This window comes from Triticum dicoccoides, chromosome 6A, assembly GCF_002162155.2.
Source record: "Triticum dicoccoides isolate Atlit2015 ecotype Zavitan chromosome 6A, WEW_v2.0, whole genome shotgun sequence".
NCBI classification, from domain to species: Eukaryota; Viridiplantae; Streptophyta; class Magnoliopsida; order Poales; family Poaceae; genus Triticum; species Triticum dicoccoides.
This window is the reverse complement of record NC_041390.1, coordinates 65,983,946-65,999,422: the sequence shown is the minus strand read 5'-3', so window position 1 is coordinate 65,999,422 and position 15,477 is coordinate 65,983,946. Positions and strand designations below refer to the sequence as shown.

The 15,477-nt window shown below is 46.3% G+C and overlaps 1 non-coding gene across 1 annotated transcript; it reads left to right on the top strand.

Moving 5' to 3' along the window:
* The first annotated feature begins 1,010 nt into the window (after positions 1 to 1,010).
* On the top strand, positions 1,011 to 1,082 carry TRNAG-UCC. Its single transcript has one exon. It is a non-coding gene; the product is annotated as a tRNA-Gly (tRNA).
* Positions 1,083 to 15,477: the final 14,395 nt, after the last annotated feature.

The window sequence follows — 15,477 nt, the reverse complement described above, 5'->3', positions numbered from 1 at the left end:
ACATTCAGCGGTAACTATAAGTCAAACATAATGACTAGAACAGGTACAAGAAATAGAAGGATCTGTTCCCAGCAAAAAAAAAGGAACAAGAAGGATCTACTTGTGTTGTTTGACCCAGCCGATGGTACGAGCAAAATTAAGGCTGCGGAGATTGGAAACAGTTATAGACTTATGGGCAAACCTGATGTGATGCGATGGCGAAGATCTTCGCATGATGAACATCCCAATTGCATTAAGCATGTCCCCTTTGTAAGGCTCCACCATCTGTCCCCGTCCTGCTCTCGCGACGCTCCGCGCCCGTACAAGGTGGCGACCCTCAGTGAGTTCAGAAGAGAGGACATGGACATTCCACTTCCACCTTCAGCGGAGGAGGACCAGCGTCGAGCAGGTGGTGGGCATTCGGTGGCGGTAACAAACATCGCCTGTCTGGAACAAGTCAAGGCACTGACTGCCGCCATTAGCTGCACTTCACCCGGGGCTGTCCGGCGTGCGGCGCGACGGACAAAGCGCTCTGCGTGATCCCAGCGGCATTCTGGCAGCCCCCGGGCCGGAAATTGCTATGGCGAACGAGAAGCGGCTTGGGTCAGCAATCAGCAGCACCAGTTGCTGAACAGACAGTCCCGTCGCGCACTGTGCCCGGGCCCCCCACGCGCGCGCGGTGCTCGGTCCTCCCGTCGCGGCGACGGGGTTCCTGAGCAGGCGCGAAGGTGCCGGCCATGGGCCCGCGGCGGAGGTGGACGAGCGAGCGTCGAACAGGTGGCGGGCACGCCGTGGAGCTGGCCGCGCGCGGACGCGCCAACTGCTGCGCTGGCTGCCGTCGAGCCTTCGCGGCGTCCTCCTCTCTCGGCCTCGGCGGCGGCGGCGGGAATGGCGAGACACGGCGGCGCGGGCGCGCGAAGGAAGAAATACTTGCGAGTCGGACTCGGCTTCTGGGCTTCATTTGCGTTCCTACGGAACGGTATGGTACATTTGTTGCATTGTAAAGTTTATTTGAAGTCAGAAATCACTCAGCGTCTGTAGTCCAACGGTTAGGATAATTGCCTTCCAAGCAATAGACCCGGGTTCGACTCCCGGCAGACGCAGCTTTTTTTCTTTTTATTATTAAGACCCGTATCGTCTTTTCAAGCACGACTAATAATATTCTGCTCTAATAGGCTCGCTTTTTTCCTTATGTCTGGCTTCATTTTATTAGTGCATCTTCAATGAATGCGTGTTCACACCATGTTGTCCGGATACTTTGTGCTCTGGGACACCGTCCATCAAACATTCGTGTACTGATCTTTGTGTCCGAATTCTCGCAAATCCGAAGGAAGTTTGCCACATCAGACTCACAAAGTCGTCCCATACAAAAGCGAGGTTGAGCCTGTGCATTTTGACACACACACACACACACACCATTCACTGCCACAAACAAAGGAAGAAGGATGATGCTTTGGCGGCAGGCGGTCACCCAGTTCTTCATCCGGTAAAGCATGTGACTCGGCAGGTGCTAGTTGTGCAGTCGGTCCGCAGCTAATAAGCATCTGTTCGTTATTTTCACATTTCCTTTTTCTTGATTATTTGTTTATTTTCTATTTTACAAAATTATATTATCCTTTTTCTGTTGTCACATGTTTATTTTTGTTTTTTGTCAACGGATTTTGTTGTTCCTTAGCTACTTGAGAAGCACGACTAATAATATTCTGCTCTAATAGGCTCGCTTTTTTCCTTATGTCTGGCTTCATTTTATTAGTGCATCTTCAATGAATGCGTGTTCACATCATGTTGTCCGGATACTTTGTGCTCTGCGACACCGTCCATCAAACATTCGTGTACTGTCGTCCCATACAAAAGCGAGGTTGAGCCTGTGCATTTTGACACACACACACACACACACACACACACACACCATTCACTGCCACAAACAAAGGAAGAAGGATGATGCTTTGGCGGCAGGCGGTCACCCAGTTCTTCATCCGGTAAAGCATGTGACTCGGCAGGTGCTGGTTGTGCAGTCGGTCCGCAGCTAATAAGCATATGTTCGTTATTTTCACATTTCCTTTTTCTTGATTATTTGTTTATTTTCTATTTTACAAAATTATATTATCCTTTTTCTGTTGTCACATGTTTATTTTTGTTTTTTGTCAATGGATTTTGTTATTCCTTAGCTACTTGAGAAGCACGGCTAATAATATTCTGCTCTAATAGGCTCGCTTTTTTCCTTATGTCTGGCTTCATTTTATTAGTGCATCTCCAATGAATGCGTGTTCACACCATGTTGTCCGGATACTTTGTGCTCTGCGACACCGTCCATCAAACATTCGTGTACTGATCTTTGTGTCCGAATTCTCGCAAATCCGAAGAAAGTTTGCCACATCGGACTCACAAAGTCGTCCCATACAAAAGCGAGGTTGAGCCCGTGCATTTTGACACACACACACACACACACACACACACACACACACACACCATTCACTGCCACAAACAAAGGAAGAAGGATGATGCTTTGGCGGCAAGCGGTCACCCAGTTCTTCGTCCGGTAAAGCATGTGACTCGGCAGGTGCTGGTCGTGCAGCCGGTCCGCAGCTAATAAGCATATGTTCGTTATTTTCACATTTCCTTTTTCTTGATTATTTGTTTATTTTCTATTTTACAAAATTATATCCTTTTTCTGTTGTCACATGTTTATTTTTGTTTTTTGTCAACGGATTTTGTTATTCCTTAGCTACTTGAGAAGCAGTTGTGTCTTAATCATATGCCAGACGTCGATCAAATGCTTCAAGATTCGAGCGCTTTGCAAGGGAATGTCGTGTTTCTTATTAATCGTATGGGACAACAGGGCATGACCCGTCTTTTATTGTTGGCAGGCCTCTGGAGTTATTTTGGGACTGTAAGCTTGTTCTGCTGGCTGCTTTGGCACATGGGTTGTTCCTCATCTTTCTTGATCATCCCTGGTGAAACAGATTTTGAAATCACTTTTTCATTTTTATTGGTTGTTTCGTTTTTTCGGCTCATAGGTTATTTTTCGCCTTTCTTGGTCTTCCCTAGCGCGGTGGGTTTAAAAGTTTATTTTCTTTTGTTTCGTTTGATTTGCATTCTTTTGCTCATGGATTTTTTTTTCTTGTTTTTCTTGTTCTCCTCCGGTGCAATGTTCAGATTTTTATTATATTTTTTCTTTCCAGTACTTTTCATCGTCCATTTGTTTTTGATCCGCGCAAACAAAGTTGCATCAACACATGTCTCACGCACAACTATAGTGGGATAGTCACATGGTGAGTGTCATTTTTCTAAGGTTTTTCTTTTCTTCTCTTTTGCATTTTGGTTTTTCTTTTTAATTTTTCGCAGACTCGCCTGGTCACAACCTTAAAAATGTGCCATGATTCATGGTAATTTGGTTAGTCAACTTTGTACGCGATTCTTTTATTGTTGGGGATCGTAGCAGAAATTAAAAAATTTCTACGCATCACCAAGATCAATCTATGAAGTACTCTAGCAACGAGGGGAATAGGAGTGCATCTACATACCCTTGTAGATCGCGAGCGGGAGCGTTCAAGTGAACGGGGATGATGGAGTCGTACTCGCCGTGATCCAAATCACTGATGACCAAGTGCCGAACGGACAGCACCTCCGCGTTCAACACACGTACGGTTGGGAAGACGTCTCCTCTTTTTTGATCCAGCAAGGAGGAAGGAGAGGTTGATGAAGATCCAACAGCACGACGGCGTGGTGGTGGATGCAGCAGGATCCCGGCAGGGCTTCGCCAAGCACAAGCGGGGAGGAGAGGTGTTACGGAGGGAGAGGGAGGCGCCAAGAGCAAGGTGCGCCTGCCCTCCCTCCCTTCCACTATATATAGGGGCTAGGGGGCGCATGCCCCCTTGGAGATCCCATCTAAAAGGGGGGGCGGCGGCCCCTGGGGGCAACGGCCCCCTTAGGGTTTCCAACCAGGGGGCGCATGCCCCCTCGGGGGGCAACGCCCCCCTAGGGTTTCCAAACCTAGGCGCCTTGGGCCCTTGGGTGGGGCGCACCAGCCCATCAGGGGCTGGTTCCCACGCCACTTCAGCCCATGGGGCCCTTCAGGATAGGTGGCCCCATCCGGTGGACCCCCGGGACCTTTTCGGTGGTCCCGGTACAATACCGGTAACCCTCGAAACCTTCTCGCTGGTCGAAACTGGACTTCCTATATATAAATCTTTACCTCCGGACCATTCCGGAACTCCTCGTGATGTTCGGGATCTCATACGGGACTCCGAACAACTTTCGGGTTACCGCATACTAATATCTCTACAACCCTAGCATCATCAAACCTTAAGTGTGTAGACCCTACGGGTTCGGGAGATACGCAGACATGACCGAGACGCCTCTCTGGTCAATAACCAACAGCGGGATCTGGATACCCATGTTGGCTCCCACATGCTCCTCGATGATCTCATCGGATGAACCACGATGTCGAGGACTTAATCAATCCTGTATTCAATTCCCTTTGTCAATCGGTACGTACTTGCCCGAGACACGATCGTCGGTATCCCAATACTTTGTTCAATCTCGTTCCCGGCAAGTCACTTTACTCGTACCGTAATGCATGATCATGTGACCAACCCCTTGGTCACATTGAGCTCATTATGATGATGCATTACCGAGTGGGCCCAGAGATACCTCTCCGTCATACGGAGTGACAAATCCCAGTCTCGATTCATGCCAACCCAACAGACACTTTCGGAGATACCTGTAATGTACCTTTATAGTCACCCAGTTATGTTATGACGTTTGGCACACCCAAGGCACTCCTACGGTATCCGGGAGTTGCACAATCTCATGGTCTAAGGAAATGATACTTGACATTCAGAAAAGCTACTGCAAACGAACTACACGATCTTTGAGCTAAGCTTAGGATTGGGTCTTGTCCATCACATCATTCTCCTAATGATGTGATCCCGTTATCAATGACATCTAATGTCCATAGTCAGGAAACCATGACTATCCTTTGATCAACGAGCTAGTCAACTAGAGGCTCACTAGGGACGTGTTGTGGTCTATGTATTCACACATGTATTACGATTTCCGGATAATACAATTATAGCATGAATAATAGACAATTATCATGAACAAGGAAATATAATAATCATTTTATTATTGCCTCTAGGGCATATTTCAACAGTCTCCCACTTGCACTAGAGTCAATCATCTAGTTACATTGTGATGAATCAAACACCCATGGAATTCTGGTGTTGATCATGTTTTGCTCTAGGGAGAGGTTTAGTCAACGGATCTGCTACATTCAGGTCCGTATGTACTTTACAAATTTCTATGTCTCCATTTTGAACACTTTCACGAATGAAGTTGAAGCGACGCTTGATATGCCTGGTCTTCCTGTGAAACCTGGGCTCCTTGGCAAGGGCAATAGCTCCAGTGTTGTCACAGAAGAGAGTCATCGGCCCCGACGCATTGGGTATGACTCCTAGGTCGGTGATGAACTCCTTCACCCAGATTGCTTCTTGTGTTGCCTCCGAGGCTGCCATGTATTCTGCTTCACATGTAGATCCCGCCGCGACGCTTTGCTTGCAACTGCACCAGCTTACTGCCCCACCATTCAAAATATACACGTATCCGGTTTGTGACTTAGAGTCATCCAGATCTGTGTCGAAGCTAGCGTCGACGTAACCCTTTACGACGAGCTCTTGGCCACCTCCATAAACGAGAAACATATCCTTGGTCCTTTTCAGGTACTTCAGGATGTTTTTGACCGCTGTCCAGTGTTCCTTGCCGGGATTACTTTGGTACCTACCTACCAAACTTACGGCAAGGTTTACATCAGGTCTGGTACACAGCATGGCATACATAATAGAACCTATGGCTGAGGCATAGGGGATGACACTCATCTCTTCTATATCTTCTGCCGTGGTCGGGCATTGAGCCATGCTCAATCGCACACCTTGCAATACAGGCAAGAACCCCTTCTTGGACTGATCCATATTGAACTTCTTCAATATCTTGTCAAGGTACGTCCTTTGTGAAAGATCGATGAGGCGTCTCGATCTATCTCTATAGATCTTGATGCCTAATATATAAGCAGCTTCTCCAAGGTCCTTCATTGAAAAACACTTGTTCAAATAGGCCTTTATGCTTTCCAAGAATTCTATATCATTTCCCATCAACAGTATGTCATCCACATATAATATGAGAAATGCTACAGAGCTCCCACTCACTTTCTTGTAAACGCAGGCTTCTCCATAAGTCTGCATAAACCCAAACGCTTTGATCATCTCATCAAAGCGAATGTTCCAACTCCGAGATGCTTGCACCAGCCCATAGATTGAGCGTTGGAGCTTGCACACCTTGTTAGCATTCTCAGGATCGACAAAACCTTCCAGCTGCATCATATACAATTCTTCCTTAAGAAAGCCGTTAAGGAATGTCGTTTTGACGTCCATTTGCCATATCTCATAATCATAGAATACGGCAATTGCTAACATGATTCGGACGGACTTCAGCTTCGCTACGGGTGAGAAAGTCTCATCGTAGTCAACCCCTTGAACTTGTCGATAGCCCTTAGCGACAAGTCGAGCCTTATAGATGGTCACATTACCATCCGCGTCTGTCTTCTTCTTAAAGATCCATTTATTTTCTATGTCTCGCCGATCTTCGGGCAAGTCAGTCAAAGTCCATACTTTGTTTTCATACATGGATTCTATCTCGGATTTCATGGCTTCTAGCCATTTGTCGGAATCTGGGCCCGCCATCGCTTCTTCATAGTTCGAAGGTTCACCGTTGTCTAACAACATGATTTCCAAGACAGGGTTGCCGTACCACTCTGGCGGAACGTGTCCTTGTGGACCTACGAAGTTCAGTAGGAGCTTGATCCGAAGTATCTTGATCATCATCATTAACTTCCTCTCTAATCGGTGCAGGCACCACAGGAACATTTTCCTGAGCTGCGCTACTCTCTGCTTCAAGAGGCAGTACTTCATCAAGCTGTACTTTCCTCCCACTTACTTCTTTCGAGAGAAACTCTTTCTCTAGAAAGGATCCATTCTTGGCAACGAAGATCTTGCCTTCGGATCTGAGGTAGAAGGTATACCCAATGGTTTCCTTAGGATATCCTATGAAGACGCATTTTTCCGACTTGGGTTCGAGCTTTTCAGGTTCAAGTTTCTTCACATAAGCATCGCATCCCCAAACTTTTAGAAACGACAGCTTAGGTTTCTTCCCAAACCATAACTCATACGGTGTCATCTCAACGGATTTCGATGGAGCCCTATTTAAAGTGAATGTGGCAGCCTCTAAAGCATAGCCCCAAAATGATAGCGATAAATCGGTAAGAGACATCATATATCGCACCATATCTAATAGAGTGCGATTACGACGTTCGGACACACCATTACGCTGAGGCGTTCCAGGCGGCGTGAGTTGTGAAACTATTCCACATTTTCTTAAGTGTGTGCCAAATTCGTGACTCAAGTATTCTCCCCCACGATCTGATCGCAAGAACTTGATTTTCCTATCACGTTGATTCTCAACCTCACTCTGAAATTCCTTGAACTTTTCAAAGGTCTCAGACTTGTGTTTCATTAAGTAGACATACCCATATCTACTCAAGTCATCAGTGAGGGTGAGAATATAACGATAGCCACCGCGAGCCTCAACACTCATTGGACCGCACACATCAGTATGTATGATTTCCAATAAGTTGGTTGCTCGCTCCATTGTTCCTGAGAACGGAGTCTTGGTCATCTTACCCATGAGGCATGGTTCGCACGTGTCAAATGATTCGTAATCAAGAGACTCTAAAAGTCCATCTGCATGGAGCTTCTTCATGCGTTTGACACCTATGTGACCAAGGCGGCAGTGCCACAAGTATGTGGGACTATCATTATCAACCTTACATCTTTTGGTATTCACACTATGAATATGTGTAGCATTACGCTTGAGATTCATTAAGAATAAACCATTCACCATCGGAGCATGACCATAAAACATATCTCTCATATAAATAGAACAACCATTATTCTCGGATTTAAATGAGTAGCCATCTCGTATTAAACGAGATCCTGACACAATGTTCATGCTCAAAGCTGGCACTAAATAACAATTATTGAGATTTAAAACTAATCTTGTATGTAAATGTAGAGGTAGCGTGCCGACGGCGATCACATCGACCTTGGAACCATTCCTGACGCGCATCGTCACCTCGTCCTTCGCCAGTCTCCGTTTATTCCGCAGCTCCTGCTTTGAGTTACAAATGTGAGCAACCGCACCGGTATCAAATACCCAGGAGCTACTACGAGTACTGGTAAGGTACACATCAATTACATGTATATCACATATACCTTTCGTGATGCCGGCCTTCTTGTCCGCTAAGTATTTGGGGCAGTTCCACTTCCAGTGACCACTTCCCTTGCAATAAAAACACTCAGTCTCGGGCTTGGGTCCATTCTTTGGCTTCTTCCCGGCAGCTTGCTTACCGGGCGCGGCAATTCCCTTGCCGTCCTTCTTGAAGTTCTTCTTACCCTTGCCTTTCTTGAACTTAGTGGTTTTATTCACCATCAACACTTGATGTTCCTTTTTGACTTCTACCTCTGCTGATTTCAGCATTGCAAATACTTCAGGAATGGTCTTTTCCATCCCCTGCATATTGAAGTTCATCACAAAGCTCTTGTAGCTCGGTGGAAGCGACTGAAGGATTCTGTCAATGACCGCGTCATCCGGGAGATTAACTCCCAGCTGAGTCAAGCGGTTATGCAACCCAGACATTTTGAGTATGTGCTCACTAACAGAACTATTTTCCTCCATCTTACAGCTGAAGAACTTGTCGGAGACTTCATATCTCTCGACCCGGGCATGAGCTTGGAAAACCATTTTCAGCTCTTCGAACATCTCATATGCTCCGTGTCTCTCAAAACGCTTTTGGAGCCCCGGTTCTAAGCTGTAAAGCATACCGCACTGAAGGAGGGAGTAATTATCAGCACGTGTCTGCCAAGCATTCATAACGTCTTGATTCTGTGGGACGGGTGCGTCACCTAGCGGTGCTTCTAGTACATAATCTTTCTTGCCAGCTATGAGGATGATCCTCAGGTTCCGGACCCAGTCCGTATAGTTGCTGCCATCGTCTTTCAGCTTGGTTTTCTCTAGGAACGCGTTGAAGTTGAGGACAACGTGGGCCATTTGATCTACAAGACATATTGTAAAGATTTTAGACTAAGTTCAGGATAATTAAGTTCATCTAATCAAATTATTAAATGAACTCCCACTCAGATAGACATCCCTCAAGTCATCTAAGTATAACATGATCCGAGTTAACTAGGCCGTGTCCGATCATCACATGAGACGGACTAGTCAACATCGGTGAACATCTTCATGTTGATCGTATCTTCTATACGACTCATGCTCGACCTTTCGGTCTTCTGTGTTCCGAGGCCATGTCTGTACATGCTAGGCTCGTCAAGTCAACCTAAGTGTATTGCGTGTGTAAATCTGTCTTACACCCGTTGAATTTGAACGTTAGAATCTATCACACCCGATCATCACGTGGTGCTTCGAAACAACGAACCTTCGCAACGGTGCACAGTTAGGGGGAACACTTTCTTGAAATTATTACGAGGGATCGTCTTATTTAAGCTACCGTCGTTCTAAGCAAATAAGATGTAAAACATGATAAACATCACATGCAATCAAATAGTGACATGATATGGCCAATATCATTTACTCCTTTGATCTCCATCTTCGGGGCTCCATGATCATCGTTGTCACCGGCATGACACCATGATCTCCATCATCGTGTCTTCTTGAAGTTGTCTCGTCATCTATTACTTATACTACTATGGCTAACGCTTTAGCAATAAAGTAAAGTAATTACATGACATTTATGTTGACACGCAGGTCATAAATAAATAAAGACAACTCCTATGGCTCCTGCCGGTTGTCATACTCATCGACATGCAAGTCGTGATTCCTATTACAAGAACATGATCAATCTCATACATCACATATATCATTCATCATTCATCACAACCTTTGGCCATATCACATCACAAAACACTTGCTGCAAAAACAAGTTAGACGTCCTCTAATTGTTGTTGCAAGTTTTTTACGTGGCTGATATAGGTTTCTAGCAAGAACGTTTCTTACCTACGCCAAAACCACAACGTGAATTGCCAATTTCTATTTACCCTTCATAAGGACCCTGTTCATCGAATCCGATCCGACTAAAGTGGGAGAGACAGACACCCGCCAGCCACCTTATGCAACTAGTGCATGTCAGTCGGTGGAACCGGTCTCAGGTAAGCGTACGTGTAAGATTGGTCCGGGCCGCTTCATCCCACGATGCCGCCGAATCAAGATAAGACTAGTAACGGCAAGAAAATTGACAATATCGACGCCCACAACTACTTTGTGTTCTACTCGTGCATAGTAACTACGCATAGACCTAGCTCATGATGCCACTGTTGGGGATCGTAGCAGAAATTAAAAATTTATACGCATCACCAAGATCAATCTATGGAGTATTCTAGCAACAAGGGGAATAGGAGTGCATCTACATACCCATGTAGATCGCGAGCGGAAGCGTTCAAGTGAACGGAGATGATGGAGTCGTACTCGCCGTGATCCAAATCACCGATGACCAAGTGCCGAACGGACAGCACCTCCGCGTTCAACACACGTACGGTTGGGAAGACGTCTCCTCCTTCTTGATCCAGCAAGCGGGAAGGAGAGGCTGATGAAGATCCAGCAGCACGACGGCGTGGTGGTGGATGCAGCAGGATCCCGGCAGGGCTTCGCCAAGCACAAGCGGGGAGGAGAGGTGTTACGGAGGGAGAGGGAGGCGCCAAGAGCAAGGTGCGGCTGCCCTCCCTCCCTTCCACTATACATAGGGGCTAGGGGTGCGCATGCCCCCTTGGAGATCCCATCTAAAAGGGGGGGCGGCGGCCCCTGGGGGCAACGGCCCCCTTAGGGTTTCCAACCAGGGGGGCGCATGTGTTGGGGAACGTAGTAATTTCAAAATTTTCCTACACTCACGCAAGATCATGGTGATGCATAGCAACGAGAGGGGAGAGTGTGATCTACGTACCCTTGTAGACCGACAGCGGAAGCGTTGTGACAACGCGGTTGATGTAGTCGTATGTCTTCACGATCCGACCGATCCAAGCACTGTTACTCCGGCACCTCCGAGTTCTTGGCACACGTTCAGCTCGATGACGATCCCCGGGCTCCGATCCAGCAAAGCGTTGGAGAGGAGTTCCGTCAGCACGACGGCGTGGTGATGATCTTGATGTTCTACCGTCGCAGGGCTTCGCCTAAGCACCGCTACAATATGACCGAGGTGGAATATGGTGGAGGGGGGCACCGCACACGGCTAAGGAACGATCACGAAGATCAACTTGTGTGTCTATGGGGTGCCCCCTGCCCCCGTATATAAAGGAGTGGAGGAGGGGAGGGCCTCTATGGCGCGCCCTAGGGGAGTCCTACTCCCACCGGGAGTAGGATTCCCCCTTTCCTAGTCCAACTAGGAGTCCTTCCATGTAGTAGGAGTAGGAAACAAGGAAGGGGTGCAGCCCCTCCCCCTAGTCCAATTCGGACTAGGCCTTGGGGGGGGGGGGGCGCGGCCTGCCCTAGGCAGCCCCTCTCTCTTTCCCGTATGGCCCAATAAGGCCCAATACTTCTCCCGGCGAATTCCCGTAACTCTCCGGTACTCCGAAAAATACCCGAATCACTCGGAACCTTTCCGAAGTCCGAATATAGTCGTCCAATATATCGATCTTTACTTCTCGACCATTTCGAGACTCCTCGTCATGTCCCCGGTCTCATCTGGGACTCCGAACTCCTTCGGTACATCAAAACTCATAAACTCATAATATAACTGTCATCGAAACCTTAAGCGTGTGGACCCTACGGTTCGAGAACAATGTAGACATGACCGAGACACGTCTCCGGTCAATAACCAATAGCGGGACCTGGATGCCCATATTGGCTCCTACATATTCTACGAAGATCTTTATCGGTCAGACCGCATAACAACATACGTTGTTCCCTTTGTCATCGGTATGTTACTTGCCCGAGATTCGATCGTCGGTATTCCAATACCTAGTTCAATCTCGTCACCGGCAAGTCTCTTTACTCGTTCTGTAATACATCATCCCGCAACTAACTCATTAGTTGCAATGCTTACAAGGCTTAAGTGATGTGCATTACCGAGAGGGCTCAGAGATACCTCTCCAACAATTGGAGTGACAAATCCTAATCTCGAAATATGCCAACCCAACATTTACCTTTGGAGACACCTGTAGAGCTCCTTTATAATCACCCAGTTACGTTGTGATGTTTGGTAGCACACAAAGTGTTCCTCCGGCAAACGGGAGTTGCATAATCTCATAGTCATAGGAACATGTATAAGTCATGAAGAAAGCAATAGCAACATACTAAACGATCGGGTGCTAAGCTAATGGAATGGGTCATGTCAATCAGATCATTCACCTAATGATGTGATCCCGTTAATCAAATAACAACTCTTTGTCCATGGTTAGGAAACATAACCATCTTTGATTAACGAGCTAGTCAAGTAGAGGCATACTAGTGACACTCTGTTTGTCTATGTATTCACACATGTATTATGTTTCCGGTTAATACAATTCTATCATGAATAATAAACATTTATCATGAAATAAGGAAATAAATAATAACTTTATTATTGCCTCTAGGGCATATTTCCTTCAGCATGCCCCCTCGGGGGGCAACGGCCCCCTAGGGTTTCCAACCCTAGGCGCCTTGGGCCCTTGGGTGGGGCGCACCAGCCCATCAGGGGCTGGTTCCCACGCCACTTCAGCCCATGGGGCACTCCGGGATAGGTGGCCCCATCCGGTGGACCCCCGGGACCCTTCCGGTGGTCCTGTACAATACCGGTAACCCCCGAAACCTTCCCGCTGGCCGAAACTGGACTTCCTATATATAAATCTTTACCTCCGGACCATTCCGGAACTCCTCGTGATGTCCGGGATCTCATCTGGGACTCCGAACAACTTTCGGGTTACTGCATACTAATATCTCTACAACCCTAACGTCATCGAACCTTAAGTGTGTAGACCCTACGGGTTCGGGAGACACGCAGACATGATCGAGGCGGCTCTCCGGTCAATAACGAACAGCGGGATCTGGATACCCATGTTGGCTCCCACATGCTCCTCGATGATCTCACCGGATGAACCACGATGTCAAGGACTTAATCAATCTCGTATTCAATTCCCTTTGTCAATCGGTACGTTACTTGCCCGAGACTCGATCGTCGGTATCCCAATACCTTGTTCAATCTCGTTCTCGGCAAGTCACTTTACTCGTACCGTAATGCATGATCCCATGACCAACCCCTTGGTCACATTGAGCTCATTATGATGATGCATTACCGAGTGGGCCCAGAGATACCTCTCCGTCATACGGAGTGACAAATCCCAGTCTCAATTCGTGCCAACCCAACAGACACTTTCGAAAATACCTGTAATGTACCTTTATAGTCACCCAGTTACGTTGTGACGTTTGGCACACCCAAGGCACTCCTACGGTATCCGGGAGTTGCACAATCTCATGGTCTAAGGAAATGATACTTGACATTCAGAAAAGCTACAACAAACGAACTACACGATCTTTGAGTTAAGCTTAGGATTGGGTCTTGTCCATCACATCATTCTCCTAATGATGTGATCCCGTTATCAATGACATCTAATGTCCATAGTCAGGAAACCATGACTATCCTTTGATCAACGAGCTAGTCAACTAGAGGCTCACTAGGGACGTGTTGTGGTCTATGTATTCACACATGTATTACGATTTCCGGATAATACAATTATAGCATGAATAATAGACAATTATCATGAACAAGGAAATATAATAATCATTTTATTATTGCCTCTAGGGCATATTTCCAACATTTATTGCAGTTACTTTTTATTATGCAACTTCGCATGCACAAAAACGACTGCAACTAAGATAGGGTGGAGGGTAGTCGGGTCAATTGTATGTCTATCACTATACATAAAACTACAAACATTATACGTAAAACTACAAACATTATAACTTGATTGTAAGTGCACATGCACAAAACAATTGCAACTAGAGGCGATCGGGAGTTGTTAATCTAGGTAAGCGTCCACCACTAGACATGCAACTACAAAAACCACTAGACGTGTAACCGAAGCTTTGTAATCTAACTGTAGTTGCATGGGAACAAAACGACTGCAACTGGGGTTGGGTGGGGAGTTGTCGGGCCAGTTGCATGTCCACCACTAGACATGCAACTGCAAGCATTATAACCCAACTGCACGTGCACAAAACAACTACAAACTGGGGTCGGATGAGGAATTATCGGGCAGTTATATATCCACCACTAGACGTACAACTGCAAGCGTCGGAACTCGGAACCCGACTACAACTAGGGTTGGGGGGAGTGTGTGAGTCGGTTGCATGTCTACCCCTAGGCATGTAACTGCATGCGTTGTAACTCCAAAACAATTGCACGAGCATAAAGCGATTACAACTGGTCGGAACAAGCCAGTTGCAACTGTTGTCGGCTACTAGCATGTCCACCATTAGAGTTTCAACTGCAAGCATTGTAACCCGATTGCAACTGCACGAACCCAAACACAGCTGCAACTGGGCGAGTAGGGGAGAGGTTGGCTAGTTATATGTCCACCACTAGCGTTATAACAGAGCATTATAACATGATTGCAACTGCATAGCCCCAAAACACTGTTGGAACTTAGCCGACAAGAGGGTGAATTTATTTTTGTGGGTTTTTATTTTCCATATTATTTTAAGCAGATCCTAAACTTTTTGAAGTTGGTGAACTTTGTTTTCAAAATCATGATTTTCTTTATAAAAAATGAGATCGCAATTGCCGATTTTTAAAATGAGGTTGCAAGGCATGTTTTCAAGGGGATCGCGATTGCAAGTTCTCAAATGGGATCGCAACTGCATGCTTTAAAGTAGGGCGTAACTTTAAGTTTTCAAGTGAGATCACAATTGTAAGATTCCAAAGGGATTGCAACTGCAACTGCAATTTTTCATATTTTCCTCTCTGTTTCATATTGTCTGTCTGGTTTCAACCACATGGAAATGACATCCTAATCGAACTTGAAGCAAAATGATTATTTATCATCGAGGGCGCGTTTCTCTTTTTAATCTTTTATAATTTCATGTTATAGCCTAGTATGGAAAATCCTCACATCCTTCTCTCACTTTCTTGATTTCTTCTAGTCATTACCCATGCGTTCAGTCATTCATCAGCAGGCCCCAATCAAGCCTAATATACAATGTGTGCTCCTTTTTTATTTGTCTTTCAATTGCTTTAGCAAACAAACTAACCAACTATAACTCTTTCCTCCTCCTTTCCTTGTACGAGTGACAGAAAAGCCCAACAAGAAACAAACCCTAGCTGTGGCCTGCCAACAAAAACGGGCTAAAAATAATGTCATGTTAGTTATTGTCACGAGACTATGTCTCATGCAGGCGAGTTCTACG